The following is a 6,194-nucleotide window of genomic DNA, read 5'->3' as shown; positions in this document are numbered from 1 at the left end:
GTCTGATTGCCATCTTAGGCCCAATCCCCCGGGGAGCAGGCCTAAGCCAGCAAGTGGTCATCCCCTGAGGGGTCCCAGACTGCGAGAGGGCACAGGCCGGGCTGAGGTACTCCCTACCCCCAAGTGAACAAATTTTTGTACACCAGGCCTCTAGTATATATATAAAAGCCTAAGTGACTGGACGACTGGCCAACTGACTGACTGACTGACTGGCCAGTAGCTATGATGTGCACTGACCACCAGGGGGTAGATGCTCAATGCAGGAGCTGCCCCCTGGTGGTCAGTGCGCTCCCACAGTGGGAGCACCGCTCCATTGACAGATAGGTGCCAGATTCTGGGCTCACGGCTGGTGAGCGCAGCTGCAGTGGCACAAGCCTCTCCTGTGGACACTCCCACTGCATGCCTGAGCAGTGGCGGAGTCAGGCACAAGGGGGTCAGGATAAATGGGAGCAGTGTGGTGCCCAGCCCTGGCTCAGGCTCCTCCCCAGCCGTCTGCCGCTTCCTGTACTATTTCGTGCTGTGCAGGATCGAAGTGGACAGTGGGCTGGAGCCCAATGAGCTGGAAGGTAAGGCTAGGCTACAGCAGCACAGAGGACCACTGATCCCCACAGCCCAGGCCGAGGGGCCTCTAGTATAATTATAAATTCCTTGTAAAATATGAAGATGGTAGACATATCCTTTGTTAACCTTGTGGCTTGGTTTTCAACTTATTAAAATTTTTAATGATCTTTACCAATAGAAAAATTAATGGACACAAAAATATGTGGTATATTTTAGATTATATATGTTTGGAAATATAATTTTATGTACTCTTGAAAATTATAATAAATTATCATAATAAAAAGCATAATGAGAAAATGTCACTTGGCCAGCAGTCCTCAATTTCCCTATTACCCATCACTGTATACAGAGTGATCAGTGTATCACCTCAACGTGAAAATAATTTTCTGCTGTTTTTATAATATTATTTTCTGAGTTAACAAGGTCTTCATGCTTTTAATCTTCAGTATTGACAATAGAAGAGTTTAAAAAAGCATATATTTTTGCAAACATCTACTGCTAGAATTTACTAAGATCCAAATGAGGGCTTTGTAAGTACTGACCTGAGTAGTGGTCTAGAAGTGCTTATTTAAGATATACTATTATGTCTCATAGTTTATTGTAAATAAATATGCAATTTAAGAGCTAATTCTGGTGCTTGATAAGTTCAGGGCTTCTGAGATACTGCAACTGCATTATGTTAGAGGTCCTGCGTTTATACGTATTTGCTGATCATTACTAAAACTTGGTGCAGGGTAAGAATTGTTTTGTCTGGCTATTTAGTCTATGTGATGACACAAATGCAATAAAAGAAAATATATTTCTGATTCTTACTCTGTGTATAATTTGCTCTCTTGGTCAGATATTTCAGCCTTTAAATGCCAGTTCCCATTGTATTATATTTTGGTCTTCAGATTCATTTTTCCAACTTTCCAGGATAGCCATAATTCTGATATTAACTTATTAATTTATAACTTATTAGTTAACTATATCCCATTACAATTCTAACATGGCTGATAAATCAGTTGTCATTTTGTAACTGCTAAAACATGACAAATATTTTAGATTTCATCAAAACCAAGACTGTCTATTTTTTTAAATAAAACCTAGATGACATATTTTAGAACTATTCAAACTGGAACCCTGAGTAGACCTGCTTCCTTATAAATCATATTCAAGGGCAAGAAGCCTATTTTCCCTACTTGTCCCTTACTATGTCTTCTTGTCTATTAAAATTAATTTTTTAGCTAGTCTCAGGTCTCAAGGAAACTATTTTCAAGGTATCTGACAACCATAGGAGTGTGAGTACTTTAGAACCAAGGGATCTTTCCTTTAGTTCACTGATTCTAGGGACTATATACACCCCCTTTAATAACATGCAGCAGCAAAGGTAAGTGTCATTTAAATTTAACATTTCTATTCATATTTCCATAGCCAAATACTTGTTTCTTATTTTAATATTTCTAGAGCCTAAACTGTTCTTCACTGCTCTCAGTGTCTAAAAGAACCTGGTAGAGAGAAGATTCATACACAAGTGAAAGAGTAAATGAATATATAATGAGATATTCAAACCTCTTAACAAGGGGTGAGACGTAGTCATAACATTAATTTCAAAATTACCATGTTAAGTTTCTCAACTGGGATACTGATTATGAGCTAGGACATGTTAAACTGTAGAAAAAGTTAGAAATATATTATCTAGGTCATTTATTTCTGATAAATGACATTTGATATCTCTCCCATATTATTATAACAGAAAAAAGTGTTATCAGGGAAACTGGGGTGTCATCTTCTCCACTGGGTGCTTGGGGTGGATTCTTTGCAATATCTTCAGAAAAATAAGTTGCTGACCCTCTCGTGGGAGGTTGACTGATTTTTATTTGCATAGAATTATATCACTGGATTTCCAAAGTCCCATTCCAGTCACAGAAGTGTATCTGGGGTTTCAATAAAGCTAAAAGCAAAGCCAATGTCCTGAGTTTCTGTTCCATGTAGCACCTGGTCCAATTCAGCATCAGGCTGGTTACAGTCCATTAGTTCATTGTGTGCAGTCCACATGGCAATGAGCCGTGTGGATGAATTCAGGAAAGCAGGGGCAAGAGAGTCCTTCAAGCCAAGAATCAAGAACAACACCCAGAAGCAACGAAGAGAGGGGAGTCTTTTGTTTAGGAAGTTAAATATCCCATAATTCCTGTTCTTGCAGTGACCACCCCTATTTTATTGTGCATGCATTTATTCTGCTCCTTGTCCAGACCCTCTCCCCAGTGATTTGCAGGGAACAGATCTGTGGTTCCCTGGGGAGTGTAAAGCTTTAACTTCCTGGGGAAGCTGCCCAAATGACATGCCTATAATATTTGGTCTTTCCTTTGCTCCCTTTGTATTAATAATAACTAGGTGAATTACAATGTTATCAAAAGCAATAGCCCAAGATTTGCTAGGTAGGTTGCAAATTCATGAATCACTGTTCAGGCTTCCTTTACTATCAAGGAATGTCTGTTCAGTTTCCAAAAGTTAAAAATTGCACACTGCTTTCAATAGCTAGGTCCTCCAGAGGGTTTTAAGAATACCCTTCTCTGCTCATTTTTTAAAATTTTTATTTTGCTACTTTCACTAATTGAAGCAACTATTCATACAGCCTTTTCTTTTCCTAACTACCCCTCTCACCACATCCACTTGCAAAATAATAGGCCACATTTAAATTGAAACAAATTTCATAGGTAGTAGCATATCAAGCTTTTCTATCAAGTTTTCTTACTGGCACATCAACTATGATCATTTCCAATGTGGTCTAAAAAATTCTTTTTTTTCTCTCCTCACTTTTATGATATAGCAGTCTCATCTTGTGTTCATATAAAGGATACACTTTTAAAGAGCATTATGATTTGAATATGAAAAACTATGTAGCAATAAGTTTTAGTCCCATATTTTTTTCATTCTGATCATTGTTTCCTTCATGATTCTGAATAACACATATGCATATGAATGAAAAGCTTTCACACAAAAGTTACAGCCCTTGCCTACTACTAGCTAAGTTATATGGTTTTTACTAAGAGCACAGAGGCAGAACAATTTTATGACAACTAATTCGTTATCACTATCTATATAATAAAAGCCTAAGTGACCATTACAGCAGAATGACCAGGACGACCGGTCGCTATGATGCGCATTGACCACCAGGGGGCAGACGCTCAGTGCAGGAGCTGCCCCCCTGGTGGTCAGTGGCTCCCACAGGGGGAGTGCTGCTCAACCAGAAGCTGGGCTCATGGCTGGTGAGCTCAGTGACGGTGGCGGGAGCCTCTCCCGCCTCCACGGCAGCACTGAGGAGCAGTGAGCTGAGCGATAAGGAGCAGCGAGCAGGTGGGCAGTTAAGGAGTGAGGGGTCCCAGACTGTGAGAGCATGCAGGCCAGACTGAGGAACCCTCTGCCCCCACTGCACGAATTTTGTGCACTGAGCCTCTAGTGATATATAAAATATTTGAGTCATTTTCAATTTTGTCAGCTCTATTGCTACTAGTTAGAGTAACTTTCAGGAGCTTGAGACTACTGTAATATCCAATGAATATCAATGGAGAAAGCGATAATATTAATGTCTTTTTTATTGTTTATAGGCAAAAATGTATTCCTTTTACTCATTTCATTAAGCCATCACTACTATTTTAGATATGAATAATTCTACCAAAGTAATAAAGTGAGTATTTTGGTTCTCTCTGTTCTTTTCTTTTTCCTTTTCTTCTTGTTATTTTATGTGGAAAGTAAAATATTCTTCAAAACAGAAACCTCAGTTATCTAAATTACAACACAAATACTGACCTATTAATAGTTTCCTACCTATACTAGGTGATAGTTCAAAAACCATGGACGTAATTTATCACACTGACTTTTTGTTAACTGATCTGTAAATGTTATCATTCTATAACTTTTACATGTGCTCCTGTGTTTGCACACAATAGAGTTAGTCTTAGATTTAAGGCACTTAGTTAAAAAATATGTCCAGGAGACTGTATAGTTTCTGATTGCAGCAGAGAGAAACTTAAAAATAGTATTTGGATCAGAGAAGGGAATATCTGGATATGAAAACTCTTACATTTATTATTTTTGTCATTATTATCATCGCAGTTGTTATGTTCAGTGATAAAACCAGTATCGAATAACCAGTATGTTCAATTTATCATTTTATTAATATGCACAAGTAAAGAATTAATATTTTTTTCTTGTAGAATAGTAAAATTATTTTGGAATTAGTCTTATAATTTTCTTATTTCAATATATCCTCCTTCACCCAAAACTGTGCCCCAATTTTCCTAAGAAAATCTAAATAATCATATAATATATTTTATATACATTTAGCAAATGAGTATTCCCTAATTTACAAAGAAGTCCTAGAGACTGGATGTTTTAAATTCTTCTAAGATTTGACAAAACAAAGTTTTAATTTTTTTTGCCTCAGTATGGGTTTTTACTGTATATACCAACAAAATGAGCCAAATTATTTTTCATTTTAATCTCATAAGGTTTAAAACCTAGAGAGTAGATAATGTAGTCTTTTAATGGGAGATTAGACAAGTGAGTAGATTTTTCATATCAGAGAACTCAAGGGTTTAAGGCTAAAGCTAAGATAACATAATAAGTTGGGAAAACAACAAATGATGTCAACTTTCTGTCCTGGCAAACAGTATTCAACAGCATATTTTTTTAAAAACTGAACAGCAAGTGCAAGTTGGATTTATTTCTTGAATGACAGGATACTTCAACTTATGAAAACTGGTCAGTCTAATATACCACATTAACAGAATGAAGGGGGAAAAAAAAACACACCAAAAAACTAAGAATAGAAGGACACCACCTCAATGTAATAAAACCATATATAAAAAACCCATTACAAACTTTGTACTAAATAGTGAAATATGAAAATCTTTCCCACGTAGATTAGGAGCAAGGCAAAGAGATCTGCTTTTACTACTTCTATTTAAATATTTCCAGCCAGAGAAATTTAGCAAGAAAAAGATAAAAGGTAACCAAATTGGAAGAGAAGTAATTATCTCTGTTCTCAGATTATATGATATTTTACACAGAAAACCCTAAAGATTCCACACATAATGAATTTACCAAAGTAGTAGGATACAAAGTCAACACACAAAAGTGAATTTGGATAATCTGAAAAAAAATTTACAAAATCAATTCCATTTAAAATAATATCCAAAAGAATTAATACTTATTAGGAATTAACTTAGGCAAGAAGGTGAAAGTCTTGTACAATGAAACCTATAAAACACTGCAGAAAGAAATGAAAAAAGACATAAATAAATGAAGACTTATTGCCCATCAACAGGACAATGAATAAATCAATTTTGCTGTATTCACAGAGTGGAAAATTATACAGTGATGCAGTAGAACAAATTACAGCTACATATAATGAATAACTTTCACACTCATAATATTGAGTGAAAGAAATAGGACAAGTTCCTTCTGTAGGATTTCATTTTATACAAATACTTAATTTATGTAATTATAGAGAAAAACAAAGGAGTGACATGTAGTTAGGATCATAATTAGTCTTGGGCGAAGAGGGAAGTTGGTCATTGGAAATGTGCAAATTCTAGACTCCTGAGGCATAAGTAAAGTTTTATGTCATGCTTAGTTGCTGGTTACATGGG

The sequence above is a fragment of the Myotis davidii genome, unplaced genomic scaffold, assembly GCF_000327345.1.
Source record: "Myotis davidii unplaced genomic scaffold, ASM32734v1 scaffold568, whole genome shotgun sequence".
NCBI classification, from domain to species: Eukaryota; Metazoa; Chordata; class Mammalia; order Chiroptera; family Vespertilionidae; genus Myotis; species Myotis davidii.
This window is presented reverse-complemented; position numbering follows the sequence as displayed.